Raw genomic sequence first — 22,145 nt, 5'->3', positions numbered from 1 at the left:
CCCCCAAATCCTCCCATCTTTGACATCTGGCTGGAAGCCGGCCTCCCCACTGTAAGTTCCCATGATCTTCTTTTAGTTTCTATGATACCAGTGCTTGCGCCATACCATCGAATGTTGGGGAGAAAGAAAACCAATAGTCCTGTTTAATGGGCAATTGCTACTTATCTACCAGGTAATGTGAGGGATGAAATATAATTGTAGCGACTCTTTACTGAAGACTTATGTGTATAAGTCAGGCATTTGGCTAAACTCATGTGAATGCATGTATCAAATTCTTATTACAATAATCTCTTGGGGTAGGAACTATTATGATTTCCATTTTAAGAAAAAAATGGAGACATAGAGGGTAAATCACTTGCCTAAGGACACACAGGTTGTAAGTGGCAAAGCCCAGAGTTGAACCCAGGCAGCTGAAAGCCAGGCTTTGTCTTATACCTTAACCACATTTACTGAGCATCTGTTTTGTCCTTTTTGCTATGCGAGGTTGATTATCTCATTTAGATGTGACTGGGCCTACTTTAAAGAAAAGGAAACTGAGGCTCAGAGAAGTGGACAGGCTTGTCCAGAATCACACAGCCCCCAAAGCCTGTATTTGGAGCTGTATGCTGACTCCTTTAAACACCACACAAATCAGAGAAAGTTGCTTTAAGGTGAGAAGTGTAGGAGATAATCACCTGTCTCCTGGGCTCATCTCCTGGGCTCATAGTCCACACACGGACTCTCACTCTCCGGTTGTGACCACTTTCCAGTTCAGCACTGTCCCCTTGTCCTGCCATGAGGTATGCACCCACCTAAATGGGCTGCCCTGAAACCAAGAAGCTTTTTCTGTTCTCAGCCCACCCATTCCAGTGTGGGCCCCCACCAGCCACAATCTCACTTCCACGTGTTTTGGGATCTCCAGGACTTTGGAGTCCCTGGTTGGAGCTCCAGCTCTGCCACTTTTGTGTCCTTGTGAAGGTTACTCTAAGCCCTTGTTTCTTTATCTACAAAGCAGAGCAACAATTCCCAGGTTTGCAGAGAGGATTATAGGAAATGACAGGTGCACAGTGCCTTGCCTGAGGCACGGTATGTAGTGAGAGCCCAGGAGATGCTGGTCTCCACCAGGGCGTGTTGGCAGAACACCTGGACACACTGCAGCCTGAGCACACTGCACCGAGCACCTCACCCCTAACCGCTGCCAGAAGTGCCCTTTTCCTACAATCAAGACAAACTCGGCAGGGATTTTTAGTTTCATATATTTACCAATGAATTGGTTACAAGGAAACTGTGACTATCCTAAAGGACATGACCTTGATGCAACCATTTTAGGGCTCACAGCCCCCAACCTGGGAGATGGGCCAGAAATCATCTATTGAATAAATGAATGAATGGACTTGCTGCTTTGAGCATCTCTTCTATAACTGTTTTAAGCTACTGAAATAACTTGCTCTTACATGGCTGCATTTCTGTCCCATCCCTGCACTCTCCTGTAAACCCACTGATGAGAGGCTTGTGGTGAGAGTTAAATGAGTTAGAAAGTGCTTAGCACAGTGCCCAGCATATAATAGGTGCTCAGTAAATGCCACTTCTAGCTATCTCTTTCTCATCCAGGCATTTGTTAGGTCGCCCCTGGTGAGGAAGAGCTCGGGGAGGGCTGTTAACTGGGTGGGCTCTGGCTGGGAGGCAAGCAGTTCCTTCTCTGATGGCAGGTGGGCTCTCGCATTTTGTATCAGGAAAATTTTGAGCTGTTAAAGTTTGATAATCGTTGTCAAAGCTTAAGAGCTCCTTAACCACTTTAATGCTCTAGGCACATACTGGGTCCTCAATGTCCAAAATGCAAAGCCTTGTCAGCAAACCCAGCTCCCTGTGCGCTCCCTGCCTACTTAGGAGCTGAAGAGAAGGAAAGAGCCTCTTTTATCTTTATTCCTCTGCAGTCATTGAAATAAATCTGGAGCCCAAATTCCAAAGGAAGAGAGAATAGTGAGCAGAGGTTCAGAGCACGTCTTTAGAACTCAATGTGAAATATCAACCATCTCTCCTCATTTCTGATGACCGCATGGCAATCCTGCAGTGCACAGAGAAAGCCCTTGCACAGCTGTGGAACTTCCAGAGCTCCAAGGATGCCTGCCCGGCGCTGGCTGGGCCATCCCTCTGACTCCTTTCTGTCACCCCTCTTGGCTTTGCAACTTCTTAGAGCTGCCATATGTCCAGGCTTAGGAATGATCACCCAGGTGGAAAGAGACACATAGAATTTTCCAGCATGGGAAGGGTTCTCAGAAATATTTTCTGACTAAAGAAAAAATTAAAAAGGAATCATTGTTTGCAAAAGTGAATATCCAAATGGCCGATAAATATATGACAGTATGCTTGACTTCCTGAATCATTGGGGATATGCAAATTAATACCATAATGTGACTCTGCAATATTCCAACCAGTATGGCTAAAATGAAAATGAGACGGTAACAAGCACTGGTGAGAATGCGGAGCAACTAGAACTCTCACAGTGCTGCAGATGGACGTGTAAATTGGCATAACCATGTGGGAAAACCGTAAGTGTCTCCTAAAGCTGAGCTTATGGCCTGCCGTTTTACTCCTAGGTGTGCACGTGTTCACCAAAATGCATGCACACAAATGCTCATGGAGGCACCAAACTGCAAACGACAAGTCTGTCCACCAACACTGGAATGTCTAAATAAATTGCATATCTTCATGGATACTGAATACTAATCTGCCATGATAATGAAGGAACCACAGTTACATGCAAGAACACAGATGAATTACTCAAACATAATTTTGGATGAAAGACAAGTACTTTTTGTGTGACTCCATCTCTATTGAGTTTAAACACAGGTTGATGAAGTGAGGGCAGTGGTGACGTTGGGGGACAGTGACTGGGAGGGGGCATAAGAGAGCTCCTGGAGGGCAGGTATTGGTCTGCTCCTTGCTTTGAGTTCTGGCTATACCAGCGTGTTCAGTTTGTAAAGATCATCAAGTTTGCTCTCCTGAGATTTGTACACTTTCTGCATATATATTTCAAAAATGAGTTTACATTAAAAAAAAAAATTAGTCATTGACTGAGTCAGGAGTGCCTTGGCTCCCTGCTGGGTGGGTTTGGATAACACCTAAGCTAGTGGGGGCAAAATGGGAGAAAGGGGCTGGCTTGGAATCCCAGCTCCTGCTCCCACCACCAGTGGGCTAGATGGCTGGCTCGCCTTCTTGGAGCCATATTTTTCTCATCTGTGAAAGGCGGATGGCAACATCTCCACTGTGCTTTGTGATGATGATATGACACAACATGCTCCTTGCCTTAAAGGCGTTCTCTTATTTCAGGCCATCAGCCCAAGAAGTACCTCTAAAAATAGTAGTAATTTACTTATTGTGGTTCTAAAAATGTCTCAGTACATGATCCTAATTATTAACAATACTATGCTTTGGATGAAGATTTATTGGAGCCAGGGTTGGATGTCTTGTTCTGTGCTAAAAATATCTGAAGGCCATCATTTCCGAAGTTCTCCAGTGACCTGAATTTTCCATAATTCTCCATCACTAACCCCCTGCACCACTCCAAGTAAGCCACACGACTTCCCGGGACTCTGCTTTGCTGTCACGAAAATGGGGGAGTTAGCTATCTGGTTGCGATGGTCTATGTGTGTGATAGAAATGAGTGGAGATTTTGGCACAGGAATTGGTGGCTTAAGTTGCTTCCCTGGGGCCCTCGAAGTCTCCTCTGCCTGCAGTGGGGAGATGTTAAGACAGGCGTCACCACCCTACCCCCATCCCTGCATTTATTTTGGAAAAAGTTCAACGTTTTAAGGTCAGGAAGTGAAATTTTTCTGCAACAGTTTTAGACAATGGTCAGCAAATGGGGGAAGGTTCGACTGACAGCCTTGAAATCTGAACTTAAGCAGACCCGAGCACCATTTTATTTGTTTTCAGGAAAAGAAAGGAGAAGACACACATGTGGGCAAGGACCCACACACACTACGTGTCAGACATTGTGCTAATCACTTATCCACAGCCTTTGTTTTTGGTGTCCAAAGACAGAAAATGGCCTCCATGCCTCTGGGCCTCTCCTCATGCGGCTCCTTCGGCTGGAATACCCTTCCCTGTGCTGACGGCCAGGAGCCTGCCTTCTTTTCAGGACCCAAATCAAGTGTCGCCTCTTCCCCAGTGACGTGGCTCCTCCGCTGTCTGGGTGTGCACGTGTCAGGTGTCAATCCACTTAGTTAATGACAAAAATGGGCAAATGTATCTGAACCTGTTGGCCTCGTCCTGGCCAACGAAGCCCTCGGTTCACATCTAGAAAGCATTTGGAATCTGGAGTTTTCTTCTAGCAAGCTTTACCATTTCCCCAGAAAAAAAAAAGGGGGTTGTGATGACAGCCAGGACACAAGCAGCATCTTCAGATGAACTCTGTGCCAACAAGTGTCATCGCACAGATGGTTCCCACAGCCCAGGTGGGGCCCTCATGGTTCCCTGGGATAGAGAGTGATCGAGTCACTTCACATGCATAGAGGAGCGCCGCACAGCCAGACAGTCCTAAATAATGAATGGCCTTTCCGAGCAACACTGCTCGGCACGGACGTGGGAAACTCCAAAGGGGAGAACCCAGAACAAGGAGTGGTGGAAAATGCCACCTGAACGGTGTGGGGTCGTGCTCAAGGGGGCAGCCTGGGCCCACACATTTGTACTCCCCCACCCAGAGTCTCCCTGAAATGACAGAAGATATGTGCATGTGCGTGTGCACGTGTGTGTGCACATGTGTGTGTGTGCACATGTGTGTGTGTGTGCGTGTGTGTGCGTGTGCGTGTGTGTCTGAAGGACCTGGAAAGCAAGAAAGGCAGTCAGCTGGGTAGACACTGGCGTAAATTCCAGGCAGACTGAAAGCAGATGGGACAGGAGGGTGGAGAAATCAAGCAGAGAACTGGTAGTCCTATATGCCAGGGGTGAACATGGCTCTCGTTGAAGGGGCCTTGGAGAAGCCCCAAACTCCAGCAGCAAAGGGCAGAATGGACATGGAGCAAACATTGGGGTAATCCCTTAAAGAACTATAGTGCCAGTAGCGGGGGCAGTTGTGCCGCCCTCTCTGCCTCAGCTAAAGTCTGGGCTCTCCAAATGAGGTGGGTAGCCTTGGGAGGCTCCTGGTCAGTGCAAAGGTCTAATGGAGAAGCCAAATGCAGCCTGAATAAGTGCTTTACCACCACAGAAGTGGCCACAGTGGAAAGGAGAAGATACCGAAGTGCTGGAGGGCCTGGCTGCCTGCCAGCTCCCTGACCAAGTGCCCAACAGGAAAGTGTGTCCAGCAAAATAATCTCATTCAATGACTCCATGGTGCTCCCAGGCAAAGGGGAGCTATGTTGCTGCAGAGCAGACAGCAGCTATATTTTCGTACATGTTCAGTGCCTCTGAAAGAAGAGCCTGTACTCATCCATTCTGAAAGTTATGCAAGGAGGTACTCCAGCAAAATAAAAAAGGAATCCAAGAAATCGGGTGGCATGAGCTTCCAAAAAAAGGGAGGGTAAATGGAACTCAGACACGAAAGAAGGTTGAATTCAGTTTATCTCCGTTCTGTTCCATTTCAGGGCCTCCCCCCCGCCACCCGAACCTGCCACACAGCTGAGTGGAAAGCGGCTGAGCAGCTGGCAGCCTGGGCTCCGGCTGGCTTTGGTCACCAGCTGGCAAAGTGGCCTCACCTTCCTTCTCAGGGCTTCAGAGTGTATCAGTGAGGCAAGCGGCTTGGCAGGAAGGCTCAGGGTCCTTCCCACCAGCTGATGCTTGGTGGAACAGAAATCACATTTAATCCTGGCAGGGGAAGGACTTTGACTAGACCCAATCAGATTAGGTTAAAAGACACATAGAAAAGTAAGTGGCACAGCCAGTGATGCCTGTGAGATAAATGTTAGGTGAGCCTTGGAGACTCAGGGCTGTGGCTCTCAATTATGTGGCACAGGCCAGGCAGGCTTCCTGGGGGAGGTGGTACTGAGCAATGCCCAGGGGAGCTAGCTGGCTATATCCTGCTGTAATTATCAGGGGCAGAGCTATTCAGAAGCCGCACTCAGCTTCACCAAGTGAGGCTCATTTCAGCCACGGGCTCACATTAGCATGGTAAAAGGACGAGGGATCTAGTTGACCCGAATACCTCATCTAAGCATCTTCTGTCCAGGGACACTCTTGGCTCCACTGGCCAAGATCTCAGCAGGGCTGGAGCTGCCTGTCCACTCACATTGCTGCCGAAGCCAGGTGGGTATTAGCTAGTGCCCTCTCCCACCTGTGAGGAAGAATGAATGGTTCCAGGAGGGTGCCGGGGACTCACGCTGTCCTGGAGATTTGTAGCCTCAACTTGTACTTACCACACATGCATGTATTCATCAAACTTCTACCTACAAACTTGCTTTGCAGGACCTAACCAGGAAGCTGGGCACACAGAGCCTCCTGGGGGTACAGATAGGACAGGGAGACCCAACTAAATGGAGTTCAGAGGGGTCTGTGCTTAAGAGAAGGAATTATTATTATTATTAATTATTATTATTACTTATGCCTACAGCACCTGGTCTTCCTAGGTGGTCTCCCTTCTAAGTACTAACCAGGCCCAACCCTGCTTAGCTTCCGAGATCAGACATCGGGCTTGTTCAGGGTGGCGTGGCCGTAGACCATGGACCGTGGCTCCACTGGGGCATGAACCCAGGACCTTCTGTGTGTAAAGCAGACATGCTAACTGCTACACTATGGAACCATGTCCAAGAGAAGGAGTTTTAAGGGGGAGCTGTGAGAGCCAGGAAGAGAGGCATCTAACCCAGGACAGCTTCCTGGAGGAGGCTGCAGCTAAGAGAGTTTTAGAGGATGAATAAGAGCTCATTGCAGGGTGAGAAAGACGTTTATTGGCTCCAAAGGCATATCTCTAAGATGTGTTCAAAGGAATCTCTCTTGTGTAACATTGGGGAAAGTTTATAATTTTCTCGGATGGCAGTTTGAGGAAACAATAATCAATTGTTGGAGACAATCTAGTCTATTAAAAAAAAACAATCGGCGTCCTCACCTCACCAGAAACCAAGACTATATCCTAGGTATCTTAGCCAAGTGCTGTGTGGGTGTCCGGGAGTGTCAAGGGCTGAATCCACACCAGGCAATGTCCTGTGCATCACCTGACATCGTGTGCATCACCTTTCGAATGAAAACATTTCTAAAAAGGTGCATCTCAACTTCTATTTTCATATCCCTGAATTCCATCGAGAATGATCAATATCGGTATTCTTGAAGCCTGAGACACTTCTGTTCTGGAGAGGAAACTGAAATGACTCTATATACCTCAATTCAATGTGTTTTTAACATCTACCTTTGTCCAATTTAGAGATGTTGTCACACCAACCTCCCCCGTGGCTCCAGATGGGGACCCTAGTGAGCTAGTTATCAAAGTGTGGTCCATGGACCAGTGGCTTTGGCCCAGCCTGGGAGCCCATTGGAAATGCAGGATCTTGGGCCTCACCCAGATCAACTGTATCAGAAGCAGCATTTTAATGAGATCCCCCAGTGATTCCAATACACAGGTCTACAGACCCGCTCCATGGGGATGCTCCCCACAGCCCGGCACCATGCAGTGACACCAAGTACCTCTTGTTCCTCCTCACCACTGTGCTTTGCCAATGGGATCCCTGCCCTGGGGGCCATATCCCAGACTCCCAAGCCTGGACCTTCAGACACACTCGTCGTGCCTGTCCTCCTCCCTCTAAATCCCCCCCACCATTAAGCCCCTCCACGTCGACCTTCCAGTTTCTGTTCCATCCTGACTTTCTATCTTCATGACCAGCTCTCTAGTCACTTCCTGACTCCACTGCGACAAGCAGCCTCCTGAGGGTCTCCCTGCCTCTACCATCCCTACCCAGCACAGCTCACACCCTCTGCTGCAGGGGCCCCCTCCTGCTCTCAGCACACTCCTCCTAGCAGAAGCCCGAGTGGTTCTCATCATTATGGTGATGGAGGAAGCTACGAGGCAACCCCAGTCGAAAATATTCTGTTGTGTTGTCAGACGTCATTGTCTAATGTTCGGTTCATCTCCCAGCCTGAGACAAATCCCTGACTGCCCTGAGATGCTGCAGAATCCTTTCCAGTTGTTAGTGTTGTCTTTGCTCCTGCAGATTTTGTGTTACCACAGGCAAGGACTGGGGGATTTTGTCCTTGCTGTCCAGCCCTTATGGCTCTGCTTTGGACATCATGGATGCTTGGTCAGTAGGAATGAGCAGGCCATGGTCTGGGAGAGGGGAGGCAGCTGCAGTGAGCCTTCATCTCTACAGAGGCAACTGCAGCTAAAGAACCCTCCAGCAAGGTCTCAGTAGCCAGACAGAATTAGAAACATACTGTACCAGTTCCTCAGTCTGGTGGAAGGATGCTCCTGACTCAGCCAAAAGACTTCCCAGAAAATCTTGCTGTTTTCAGTTTTGAGCCCATCCCAGTTTGCTGCACGATGGCTGGGCACCCCGGCCTGGGCGAGGGCAGCCCTTAGTCACATGGGGAGAACCCTGGGTAGGGGGCCTCTAGCTGGCATGCACCTTGAACCATGGGATCTTCCCAATATCCCTATAAATTTTCTCTGCCACTGCAGCCGTGGAAACAACCTGGTTGCCTGTCCCAGATACTGACGGAAGCACATCTGACATGGGGAGTTGGGGAGAGGAGCAGAAGGATCCTCCAGAGAGAGTTGGTCCTCATCCCACCCAGAGCAGGGTCAGGGTCAGAGTCCTCAGGGATGGGACCCCCATTTCTCATGGTGCGTCCCCTTCCAAAGAAGGAGAATAAGGAGCGTGGGGCGGCAGGACTTGCCCCCTAGACTTACTTAAAGCTGTAGCCATGACCGCAGCGTGGTATTGGCGCAGGAATGGATAAACTAGGAAGTTCAAAAACAACTAGGACTAAAAGCCTTGTTTAGACACACATCTATATGTGGACAATCTACAAAGGAAGAGTGAACACCAAATGCAGAGGAGTGGTTGTGCTGAGGCAGAGGGTGGGGGTTGGCAGGGACAGACCAGGGAGGTTCACGGAGGTACCTGATTGTCAGTGTTCTGGTCTTTGGGTTGGGCAGCAGAGCCATGATGGCATTAAGTTATAAAGAAGGAAACATAAATAAACAAATTAGAAGGAAAGGGGCTAAGCATGGGGCCCACGGTGAGAGTGTAAGGGTTATGTTTAGTCCAATTCTGTGTGTTAGAGTTTCAGATAAAAACAAAAAAGAAAAGACAGCAAAAGCAAATGAGACAAGTTATGAGTTGGCCTCAGTTTGGCTCAAACAAGAGCTTGGCCATAAGAAGAATTAGAGTTAAATTCTAGTTAAGGAATAATAACGGAGTCCCTCTTGCCTGAAAACTTAGCGCTGCTCGGGGGAAGGCATCGCTGGGTACCACAGGAGACACAGCTGGGCCTGGAGTGAGAAGACTTAGAGCCGAGGCTGGCCTTACCCAGCAGGCTGCGTCCTCGGCAGGGTGGGACAATGCCTGTCTCACAGGCAATGTGGGAAGATGAGACAAGGGACAGAAGCCAGGTACCCAGCTGGGGCCCTAGCACAGGTGGGCAATCAGCACATGACAACTACTATGGTTTCAGAGCAGTCAGTCCTTCAGGATAAAGTGAAATCTGGGGCAGCTGGTATAGAGCTGAGGACTGGATACCCCAGGGAGAATGCCTCTGTGTTGATAACCACAGGTAATTCCGACCGAAGGTCTGAGCAGGCCAGAGCAGCCAGAGCATCCGGGATGCGGGTTTGAATCCAGTTCTGTGGGATCCCAGCTCCAGCCCCGTCCATCTGCCTCTGCTACTTTTCAGGATGTTCATTCTAATCTTTTCATCAGAAGCAGGTGCATGAGGAAACCCATGAATGTTGATATATTTTCAGTCCATCTTGGCGTCCTTACTGGGCTCTTCGGCTGAATTTTTGGCAACAATAGTAATAATAACACTAATAGTAATAAAGTGAATAGTTGCAGCAAGCACTTATAAAGAACTTCTATGTCCTGAGACATTCTAGGCACTTCATGTCCTACTATACTTACTGCTCACTACGATCCAATGATGTAGCTACTAATACGAATGCCCATGTACACACTGAGGAAACTGAGGCACAGAGAGGTTAAATTAACTTACAGCCACAGTTAGTGATGAAAATGAAATGGGAACTTGGGTTTAGGACACAGTCTCTGTTGCCATACTCTTCCGGGGAGATGGGGTGACAGTCACTGCAAGGAAACCCTTTCCAGCCCTACTGATTCTGTCCCTGTTCCCCTGCCCCTGCCCCTCAGCTCTGTTCTGTGTGTTGGTGCCAGCTCATTTCTGTGCACTGGAGGTCCCTGAATAGACTGGAGGTGGGCCCTGGACTCCACAAAGCCCTGACGTGGGCTGGCAGGTAAGCTGTGAGGTGGCCCAGACAAAGGACCCTGCCTACTGGGGGACAGTTACTAGTGGGTCGTCCAATGCACCTGGTCCTGTTTGGGATTCGGCCTGAAGAATTTGGAGAGGAGAAGGGGGCCAACGCAGACCGTGTTAGGGAGACTTCTCCCCTCCAGACCCAGCCACCAGATCCAAGGCCATTGAGCCCCTTGCTGCAGCAGCCCTGGGCTGTGCTCCTGCACCCACCAGGCCGACTGGCACAGCTGACTGTTTTCTAGCAAATAGCCAAGGTCAAGCACACTTCCTCCCACTTGGGAAACATCACCACTTTAGCCTCTTGCTAAACAGCATAAGCCCCGGGGGTTTAATATGAAGGCTTTCTAATGGATTTATGGTGTTTATTTGACCTTTCTAAGTGTGAGCTCAGAAACAGGCCCAGAGGAAGATGGTGGAAGCTTGTTTTTCTTAAGCAAAACTGATGAGTAAACTGAATTCTTGGATGGAGCCTGCCAGGTTTTCTCAATATAGTAGCTTTTGTCAAAAAAATCCAGCTGGGCTCAAGAGGAAGCCTGTGTTTATGGGATAGCTCTGGAGGAAAACTACTAAGAAGTGGTAAATGATGAGGTCTGTAAATACATATTTTTAGCATGTAAAGAGCCATGATACAGAATAATAGCAATTTTGGAAACTACTGCTCTACTTCAACTTCTAGTTTCAAGGCAAATGTATTCTCGTTTTAGGTAACTTTTTAAAAAGTTAACAATCAGTGCATGAATAAAAAGCACTTCTAGTAGTCACAAATATGTTTGGATTTTGGACCAGAGGCTGCAAACTCCAATGCCTAGGCGCCGGGCAAGTAGCCCAAGTGACTAGCAAGGAACAGGTGTGAGCAGTGGTTACGGGAGAGTGGTGGGCTTGTGGACACTGCAGAGGACCACCACTCAGTTCCAGCCTCAGCCCCAAGCAAGACAGTACGAGCCCAGCGTTACAGATTTCCCGATCTTTTGAAAGCCTGGAATCAAGATTTTTATGTGACATTTGTGTTATTTTAATTTAGTATGGCCCAACAAAATTTTCCTAGGCCCAGATACAGCCCCGGGCTAACATTGTCTCTTCCATAGTGGAGTGAAGCGCGCCTACCACCTTTATGGGATGTCGGTACCTGCCACCCTACCTGGGGGCAGCCCATCCTCCTAAACTGCCAGAAGGTCTGATCCAACCACAGAGGTACAGACTCCATTGGATTTAGGAATTTGCTCACCCTTCTTTCATGCCATGGAAGAATCTAGCTATAATATCTATAACTATGTGTAAAAAACCCACAGAACTTTGTGAAAACCCCATATTTTCTCTCTGAGGTCTCTCAGCATGGATTCTGAGCATCCAGATTGGGAAGATCTCACTCACCTAGTCACCGAACTTACCCACTCTTCCTTCTTACCCGGTTTTCCTGCGTGGGCCCCAGGTTGGTAAAATGTACAGTTTACTGGACAGGGGTTAGAATGCCTGGGAGTCAGGGGGCGTCGTAGAGACCGCTATAGAGTACTAGTAGTAATAACAGCATCAGCATCCACCAACAGTAATAATGGCTAATATAGAGTTTGTCCCATGCCAGGTGCTATTCTGAGCAGGTACCATGTTTACCTCATTCTAGAGATGAGGAAACTTAGGCACAGAGAGGTCATGTGATTCCCAAGGTCATCAGCTCCAGAGTTCGTGTTCCTCACAAGATTCTCCTCAATGCTCAGAATGTCGATGTAATCCGTGTAAAATGATTATATCTATTTTTCCATAAAATCAGATATCTTCTTATTTCTTATCTTACTTCAGACAAGTGGGAGCAGATGGTAGAGGTTTAAGGACAAAAAAGATTTTAGTAGAGAAAAATGACAAAATTAACTTTTTTGTTTGTGTGAGTTAGGAAAAGGCAGAAAAATACTTTAGTTCAAGTTATGGCAAGATATTGAGAATCCCCATGACCCTGGATAAAAATAACCTAATAATACTGTATCATATACTGGCTAGTTGCTAAGAGAGTAGATCTGAAATGTTCCCATCACAAAAAAAGAAATAGTAATTATGTGGCATGATAGAGATGTTAGCAAAGGTTCTGGTGGCAATATTTTGCAATATATAAGTGTATCAAATCAACAGGTTGTACACCTTAAATGTACACAAGGTTATATGCCAATTATACCTCAATAAGGATGGAAAAAATATTTATTTCCCAGTTAAAAAAACAAAAAACAAAAAACAACAACCAAAGGCAAGCAGCAACTGCCCTCTGCTGAGCCCTGGCTCTGGACCTGGCGCGATCCATGGGAGCATCATTTCACTGGGACCGCAGCAAGTCCAGACATAGCACCATCATCTCATGTTATTTCATGGTGAGGGAAACAAGCACAGAGGCTAAGCCGCTGGCACAGTACTACAGAGCTGATGAATAGAGAACAGATTCAGCGTGTTCTCGCTATGTTTTTTGTCAATGACCCCCAGGAGTCCCATGCTTCTTGGGAATCTGCTGTGTGCAAGGCTAGGTGCTGGGGAGTCTGAAATGCATCAGACGCCCTTGATTCGAAGAGCGTGGTCTCCTGGAGGTGATGGTGGGGGAAGGTGCTCCCCCAGTGCCATGCTCTGAGTGAATGAGTTCACCCCTCAGATAGTTTCTGCATGAACATAATTGCCCTGTTGACTGAAGTCTGGTGACAATTTCCTTGTACTGAATTTTATGTAACATAAAATAACTCTTTTAAAGTATATAAGTCACCACATTGTACAACTACCACCTTTATCAAGTTCCAAACCATTTTCATCACCCCCAAAGAAAGCTTATGCCCAGTAAGCAGTTCCCTCCCATTCTTCTTTCCTCCAGCCCTTGGCAACCACTAATCTGCTTTCTACCTCTATAAGTTTATCTATCCTGGGTATTTCATAGCAATAGAATCATATGTGACCTTCTGTAGTTGGCTTCTTTTACTTAGCAACACCATCTTCAAGGTTCACCCATGTTGGACCATGAATCAGAACTTGATTCCTTTTTGAGATAAATTATTTTCCATTGTATTGATATACCTTATTTTTTAAAATTCATTCATCCCTTGATGGACATTTTGGGTTGTTTCCATCTTTTGTCTATTAGGACTAGAACTCCTAGGAATATCTGTGTGCAAGTATTTGTTTGAATACCTGTGTTCCTTTCTCAGTGGCATATCCCTAGGAGAGGAATTGCTGGGTCACATGATGACTCTGTTTCACTTTTCGAGGCACTGTTCTCCAGTGGCGGCATCACTGTACATTCTGGCCCCCACACGCTGCCCCTCTCTGGGCCACAGTTCTTGGCTTGTGTAAGGGGTGAGGGTGGGTCTCTTTTCCAAAGCAGCAGGACCCAATTGCCAAGAGAACCTTTAGGTAGAACCCCAGTCTATTCAGCAGATGGAGGAAGCTGCTTGGAGCAGAGTGTGGGGTCCCAGGCTCCCACATCAAGGAAGGGCTAGGAGGCCTACGGAGGAACAGGGTTTGGAACCCCCTTGCAAGTTCCACATTCTGAGAAGTGAATAGTAAGTGTCCGACTCTTGCTCAACGGCCAACAAGGGCACACTCTCTTGCTTTTAAAATTATATGTGAGAACAGTACCTTGTTTTTAGTAAGCATGTTGGCTTTTCCGAGGATCTTCACAAACATCCTGTTTGCTGTAAGAGAATCAAATCATTCCAAGAACACACTCAAGGATTTATGAGGTCCAAAAGAACTTCTATTTACTAGGATAGAATATTCACGAACCAAGTAAATCTGCCGATTTCAGTTATGTGCAAACTGGAGCATTCCCGCGTTTTTTGCTCTTCAGAGTCTGCTCTTGGGGCGGTCTCTCACAAACCCGTACCTCTTTCCTGCCTCATCAATCCAGCCCAGGGACTTAGAATAACCACTTGCTTACTATGTGCTGGGACTTGTGCTCAGAAAGTTTGACACATCACCTGCCTAAATCCTCACTATAACCCCATGAGGGAGGTGCTACAGAGCCATGGTCCCTTATCCAAAACCTGGGGGCTAGACTGTTTCAGAATTTAGAGAGTTCCAGAGTTTAGTGAGTAGGTTGCATATGCCATGTACTGCATAACATCCCAGTGGTATGGGGCAGCACTTGCAGTAAAAAAACATTAATATTTCTATAGCAAAACCTATGGATATTCACACTGAGCGAAATAAGGAACAACTATAAATAGCTTCATACCAGTTCAGGTTGAGTCCAGCTGCCAAATGAGTTTGCTCCAAACTTAGGAATAAAGCTCTGATTTTCAGAACATAGTCCTGCACTGGAAACTTCATTTAACAGAAAATGAGGCTCTAGGAGGTTAAGTGACTTGCCTAGCTAGGGTAACATAGCTGGTGAATATTGGAGATTGGATTAAAGCGAGAAGCCTGTCTTTCGAGCCCATGTCTATAACCAGTTTGTTACATGGGGAACGAACACAGATTTCTTGGGGAAAGAGCTGAATGTTCGAACCTCTGCTATTGAGCTGTAGGATCTGGGCAAGTCACTTCACCCTCGGGACCTGGGCAAGTCACTTCACCCTCGGGACCCTCATCCCTGGGGAGATCATCAGGATTCCTCTCAAATATTCCAGCTCTCTCCATTCTGGCACAGGATTGGCTTACCCTTCCCCACTCACTTGAAGTTGGGTATGGCCATGAGACTTGCTTTGGCCAATGCGTGTTAATGGAAGTGCCATGTGTCACTTCAACCAGGAGTTTTAGGAGCCAGTATGTGTATTGCTGCCTTCTCTTTTCCATTAGTGACCATGAGGGGCTGCTCCTTCTGCCCTGGATCTGAGATGAGGACACAAACCTTGCAGAACATAGCCTTCAGTTGACCAGTAATAGACACACAGCAAGGGCAAAAACAAACCTTGGTTGTTTGAAATCAGTGCAATTTAGGGCTTATCTGCTACTGCAGCCAGACCTGTCCTATCTTGACTGATACAGGCTCTTCCTCTATAAAACAAGTTGTGTGAAGACTGAATGAAGTGACACATGTAAAGCTCCAAGACAGTGCCTGGCAATGGACATTAGTTAATTCTTTCTCCCATTCCCAGCCAGAATTCCCTGGCTGTAAGGAATGGGGGCAATAGCTAAGTTGCTCTGTTGGACCCAATTATCAGGTAGAGGTCAGGGGAGCCGACAGCTGCTGAGCACAGAGGAGACACCAATTCTCTGGAGGGGCTGCTGGGTAGGCAGAGCCTACTCAGGCCAACAGAGCGGGGGAGTGAGGCTGCCGGGAGGAGATTCTCCGAGATGAAAATGTTCAGTGGCCAACCAAACTCGCGTGAAGACCCCATTTAGCAACACTGATTAGGGAGCTATAAATAGCACCTGAACTCACTCACAGGCCATAAAACACACTTCCCTACATTGCTCCCAGCCTGTAGCTTGTTCTGCTTAATTGGGACTCAAAATAAAATACTTGGAAGGCCACTTTGTGACAGAAGGCCCTCGTTGTCATAGTGACCAGTTGCTGGGCTAGGGATGGGGCTGAAGCGGGACACAGGGCAAAGGTAGGGAGAAGAAAGAAGAGAAGAGAGAAAGAAGGAAGAGAGGGATCACTGATAAAGGTTACCTTGGAAGTCTGGAATCACGCATCGAGAGGCTGGTGGATGTATTAGCCAACTGCAGCCTGTAATGGCTGCAAAAAATGGCAGCCTCACGCATCTCCTTTTCTACCTGTGGCTGACAAATGAGGACCACTGGAGGAAGGAAGTGGGCCTGGCTGGCCTTGGGTAGATATGAGAGGTGGAAGACTTGAGTTTGGGTCCTGGCTCAGTCTCTGACCAGCTGTGAGACTTTGGTGGGCTATTCCACCTTCTCTGGGCCTCTGGTCTTTTCCACTGTGAAAGGAGAGGCTGAATGAGAAGATCGTTAAGCTCTGAACGCTCAGCTGGCGCTCTACAACGAAACTCCGTGCGCTAAGTCACCGCCAAGACGTATAAAGTGAAGAAAGCACCTTGCTAGGTGCATGTCAGAGCATGAGAGGAACGCCGCTGTTGGTGTGTTTGCAGAAAATATATTAGAAGAAAACGCAAGAATCTGACAGCATCCATTGCCTCTGGGAAGGGTGGCTGGGAACAGGGGTGAGCAGGAGATTTATCGCTGTCATGTTTTAATTAAGCGTTATGAAAGTATTTAATATAAATGAAATCCAAATTTAAAAAATACTGGACTTCAAAAGGCCCTGCTTGTAATGAACGACTAAACCAGTGGGGTCACCTTCCACCAACTGATCTCGTTGCTCATGACTCTGCCTCATGTGCTCCTTGAACTTCTTGAACTCCTTGAACTTGGCTATGTATTCTAAACCTCCGTGCTTTCGCTCATGCTGTACCCACCCCTGAAATGTCTTCCTCAGCCTTTTCCATCTAGTAACATCTTTAAATCTCAACACCAATATCCCTCCTTCTGGGAGCACTTCCCAGATGCTACAGCTGCCCCAAACACCTGTTACTCTCTCCACTGCACTCTCACTGCACTTCGTACATCCTTTATGCATGCTTATCTCACCGAACGATCACTATTTGTGTGCCTACCCCAAAAAACTAGCAGCAATTTGAGGAGGGGCCCAGGTGTGATTCTAGGGTGTCTAGCAGGCCTTAGCATAGAGCTCTGCTCAGTACAATGCTCTGCATCCCTGAGGGCTCACACACAGAGGATCCATCCTTGTGGTTTATCCACTGAAAATGAAATTGCAGCTCTCACACCATCTGCTCCCTCAACCTTATTTGAATGTGCCGGGAAAGTTAATTTTTAACTTTAGCCTGAGCAAAATATAATTAGGAAGGGCTGCACCCAGAAGCACACACAGTGAGGGGTCTGCCCCACTGCTCCACCTGATTGCAGATGATTGATTTTGTGGGTTATTCATCACAAAGGTGTCATCTGGGCCTTTACCTTAGCTGCCTTCCTGCCCCACGGTAATGAGACACCCATGAGAAGGGGCTGCAAGGCAGAGGGTGTCGGCTGTGCAATGTAACTGGCTGTGTGAACTCAGCAAGGCCCTGACCCTCACTGAGTCCCCAACCACAGCTTGAAGAGACTGGACTAGGGGCCCTAAGGCCCTGCCCATTGGGACAATCTATTTGGAATTTTAAACATGAGCCCAAGAAAGCCAGAACAGTGAGAGAAGCCCACTCTAGATAAACAAATAAAATCCCGCGTGAAGGTCAGAGACCAGAGGAGGGAACGTAAGGATGTCCAAGTAGTTATAGAATGATATTCACATGCAAGATACACCCCCATGGGTAAACATGAAATCCAAAGGAAACAGCTCCTTTCTTCCAGGTACCTGAATTGAAGTCACTGTTGAAGTGTGTCTTCAGCCAGATCGCCCCTGGTGGATGGCAGTGTGGGGAGGACAGGATAAAGATTATGTCCAATCTACTCTCCTACGCATGAACTTTCCAGAGTGAATGAAGTGATGCTATCATAGGGATAGCCTTGGTTATGACCCTGATTTATCTGAAAGATCAATTATTTATAAACTTTCATTCTATTAACCCTTATATTAGTTACTAATGGATTTCTAATGGTTTTGCTTCCAGCAGCCTTTGCCTCCTTTTTTAGTCAAAACATTTCAGATTCCCTTGAGGAGTGTGTTCTTTCCTGAGACTGCCTCACCTCAGCTCCAGGGGTGGAGCCTGTGACTGGGGCTAAGCTAATCAGCACACTCTAATCCAGTGGCCACAGTGGTTGGTCCAGAGGTGGGCACGTGACCCAGGCATGGCCAATCAGAATGCTTCCTAGGACTTGCTTTAGATGAGGCATCATGATACAAGCATGCCAGCTCCTGCTGAATAAGGAGGGAAGGGGTAGCCCCAGGGTGCTTCACAGAAATTTTGGGACCTGAGAAGGAAGAAGACTCTAGGTGTCTCCAGCCAGCATGTGCGTGTAGGAGGGGCTTAGGTGTGGTGCTCTATGGGATGGGAGATATAGGGATCAGTGTGGAATCAATCTTTACTTAGATTGTGTTATTTCATATAAGGTGAGAGCATGGGGACCTAAAGCTTCGTAAGACACCCCTTAGGCACCACTAGCCACAAGGAAGAAAAGCTGAGAAATGGAGAGAGAGAAAGCGGGTCCTGGCAATAGTGTTTGAACTCTAGATATAGGTGAGGCTGAAGTCAGATTTACCTCAGGACTAGTCAGTAATAAAAGCCCATACATTCTCTTTATCAGGCAGTTTGGGTGAGATTTCCTGTTCCTTACACAAGAATATAATTAATAAACCACCCCCACTGTGCCTGGCGGTCTCTAGACTCTGAACTTGAGTTCTTGAAGTGCGGTCAGAGGTAATTCCTGATGGAGACACCCTAGTGTGTGGGAAGTTCAATGCAACATTAGAATAACAACAAAGAGTCTGGGAATGTCCAGGTTAGAAGGAATCTCCAGGAATACCAGTCCACGTAGGCTCCGCACAAGTAAGGATCTGCCACTCAGAGAGCTGACGTGGCTGACTCAGTGCCAACACGGCCAGTCCAGGGCAGAGCACAGACTAGCGCCTCTGGATTCTCACTTCCAACACAGAGACCCTTTGAGGGGCCCACAGCTGTCCCTAGCTGTCTTTGCTTTTCTTTTTAAAAATCTCTCTCACTTGCTATGCAAAACCTTTTCCACCAGGTGGCGACATGGAGTCATTGCATGCGGTGATGGAATTGAGGTTAAGTGGCCGTTCGGGATTCAGTTTTAGAAAAATGTATCTTTATTCATCTCAAAAGATAATTAACATATAAAACTATGATTAATTTGAATATAACTTCGAATATAAAGCAAATAATTATAGTCGGGGTTACATACACTGTCTCTTTCCTAATTACTTGCCTCTTCCTAACCCTGCCTCTTAGGGAGTGGAGTGAAGCCAGACTGGCCTGGCTTTGAAATGCAGCTCTGCCGTGTATTAGCTGTACGACTTTGGCAAATCACTTCTTTATGAGCTCAACTTATCCACCTGTAACAGTGGGTTCACTGTTACTCTACATAGGGCTGCTGTGCAGGAGAATTTCACTGTTACAAGCTCAGGGGCTAGCGTCTCAATGCAGCTCAGTTGAAGGAATGAATGTGGTAAGCAGTGAAATGCTTGGCATATTATAGCAAATACTCAATAAATGACACTTATTACTAAAGGCAAAAGTGAAGCAAGTCTACCTCTGAAATGAAAGGCCCTGGGCGGTAAGAAAGGGGGCTTTGTAGGGGACGTGGAAACTCACAGGGAGGCCAGAAATCAGTGCGTCCACGACTGCCCTCTTGCTGGCTGCATGAGGCTGATGCTTTTTGGCCTTGGTGTACATCATCCTCTCCCTGCCATCCACCCGAGCTCTGAAACCCTTCCAGAATCCTCTCTGCCTTAAGTTCTGCTGGAGAATTCTCCTTCACCTCTCTGTGAGCTCCCTGGCCTTGCCTGTGCATGGTCCCTGAAAGCATGGTGCTGAGGAAGATCCTCAGGGAAGTGGGCGTCCTCAACACACACTGCCTCCCAGGCTGACTCCCCAGACCCAGGGCCTCATTCTCCACATCTGTAAAAGCTGCCCCTGCCTTGAACGGTGCCCACATCCCCTCCAGAGGTGGGATCCTGGGTACACCCCTCCCCCTTGGGCTGACAGGTCTTCCCAAGGGCACAGAATTCCCTTAACTTCAAACCTCCTCAACTCTAATGGAACAAATTATGTGACGCTTTATTTTTCCCAGCTTGAATGGGCAGAGCTAGCACCTCATAAAGTGACAGGGAAAATATTTGGCTGGTTTCGTACACCGGGGCCACAAAGGCTTACTTGTGATGGGCGGCCCTGCCCAGATCTGGGCAGCAAGGTCGGCAGACACCACTGCCTGCCTGACACCGGCCAGCTGTGTGCAGGCCACGAGGCCTGAAAGCCTCTTAGCCCCATCAGGCCATCTCCTCCCACACATTTCCAGAACGCAACCTGCCAAAAACAACCCCAAGCATTGGCCCTGCAGAGGGATCTCGGGGGCATGCCTGGGAGGCCCTCAAAGAAGTTTCTGTGGACTGGTCAGCCATAGCCACCCAGGAGATGTCTGTAGTATGTGCAAGTCACAGTCTGGCCCCAGCAGGCTCCCCTCAAGGAATCCACCCACAAACTTCCTTCCTGCCAGACTCAAGTGCTTTCCGGTCTCCCTGCCTTTGCTTCTGCCATTCCCTCTGCCTGGAACACTGCTCCCCATCCTCTCCATCAGGCTGATTCCTACCTCTTCCCAGCCCTTTACAAGGTCCTCCTCAGCCCAGTCGCTCCATAATTCTGCACCTGCAGGGACCACGCCTTTCCATGAGCTGATAGCACTCACTGCTCCTCATTAGATATTAATCGCACCCTCATTGGGTGCCTTTATTATTTAATGCTGAGATTATTTATTTCACTGACACCTCATTTATTTAAAACTTTTGTTGAAATAGCTTTTTCAACATCCATGAATTTTTCTGACAAATTATTTTTTTAAGTATCAACCTACTTTTAGTTTGATCTTTTTAGGTGGGAATTTTTCTAAAATGCATTATCTTTTTTAAATTGTATTTTTCCCAGTTTTACTGATATATAATTGACATATAATACCGTGTAAATTTAAGGTGTACCACGGTGATTTGATATATGCATATATTGTGAAATGACGTTATGCCCTCATCTTAAACCAATCACCCTAAATATAATGGAATCCATTTTTGAAGATTCAGAATTAGCAAGGGAAATGCCACTTTTGGTACTGTGACTTTGTTCTGCTTGGCTCCTGTGGTGGGGGCTGCATGCTCCTTTGCTGAATGGTCCCAGATGGCTGTGCCTGGAGAGCTTTGGCTTGCTGTCGCTGTTCTGTGTCCCTCTGTGTGGGTGAGTGGTCTGTGCTATGGGGCTGCGGTTGGTGTGATGCTCTTGTCTCTGGCCTCCCTACCCGCCATCCTCCATTTGCTGTTTCTATTCAGCAAAAGGATTGGGAAGTGGATGACTAAGCCAGTGTAAATGCAAGTAGGGTGTAGATGAACAGCAAATAGTATCTGAGAAGATCTTTTCTAAACTTCAAATCAGAAACCGGATTCCTTTTGAGGCCCTAAGTGAGTCTTTTCATTCATTCTCAGGGTTGGGGCTGTGTGGAGCTTAGGGTGCCAAACCAGTGTGCTATTCGTATGCTGATGTGTCCTTGGGGTGATGAGTAGGCTCTGCTGTGCCCATGCTGTGTCTGACCCAGCATGGCTTAGTAATAAGATCCAGATGACTTGCTTTGGGCAATGTGTGACTGGGGATGTGGCTCACCCCAGAGCACTGTTATCAGTTCTTGCTTTAGAATTAATTGTATTGTGAAAGGGCCTGCTGGGACTGCAAACTGAGCTGGCTCAGCCTTATCACTGGCTCAGAGGGGCTGTGGCTCCAGGTGACTGGCGACTTTTGTTTCCCCAAGGATGTACCTTGGGGATGGGTGGAGATTTCTGAAGACTTGTTGCAAAGAGTCTGATCTCTGGTTCTTAGGAAATAAGAGACATCAAACAACTTTATGCAGCATATAAATAGGCATGGATATTTAGGGCCCATTTTGTTTCTTTTAAGTTGACCATGGCTAGTTTGGGCCGCAGTAAATCCTCTTTTAAGGCCTGGGAATAAAGGGGCTGGACAAAGAGCGGGCTGGACATAGTAACTACACAGCCAGTCAGGATTCTGGGACAATGGGAAGAAAGGGCCTGAGAGGCCCCTGGAGCCCAGGTGGAAGGTGGAGGCAGAGGTGTGGCCGCTTACTCACCCACTGGGGAGCCT

General features: G+C 47.5%; 1 protein-coding gene and 1 pseudogene across 1 annotated transcript in view; both read right to left on the bottom strand.

The window, feature by feature from the left end:
• Positions 1–22,145, bottom strand: part of SPSB4 (splA/ryanodine receptor domain and SOCS box containing 4) — a 75,558-nt gene that overhangs the window by 3,165 nt on the left and 50,248 nt on the right. The window lies entirely within an intron of this gene.
• Positions 6,515–6,630, bottom strand: LOC120582523 (uncharacterized; annotated as a pseudogene).

The sequence above is a fragment of the Pteropus medius genome, unplaced genomic scaffold (assembly GCF_902729225.1).
Source record: "Pteropus medius unplaced genomic scaffold, Ma_sr-lr_union100, whole genome shotgun sequence".
Taxonomy (NCBI): Eukaryota; Metazoa; Chordata; class Mammalia; order Chiroptera; family Pteropodidae; genus Pteropus; species Pteropus medius.
The sequence above is the reverse complement of the archived record's forward strand: the minus strand, read 5'-3'. Positions and strand labels throughout refer to the sequence as shown.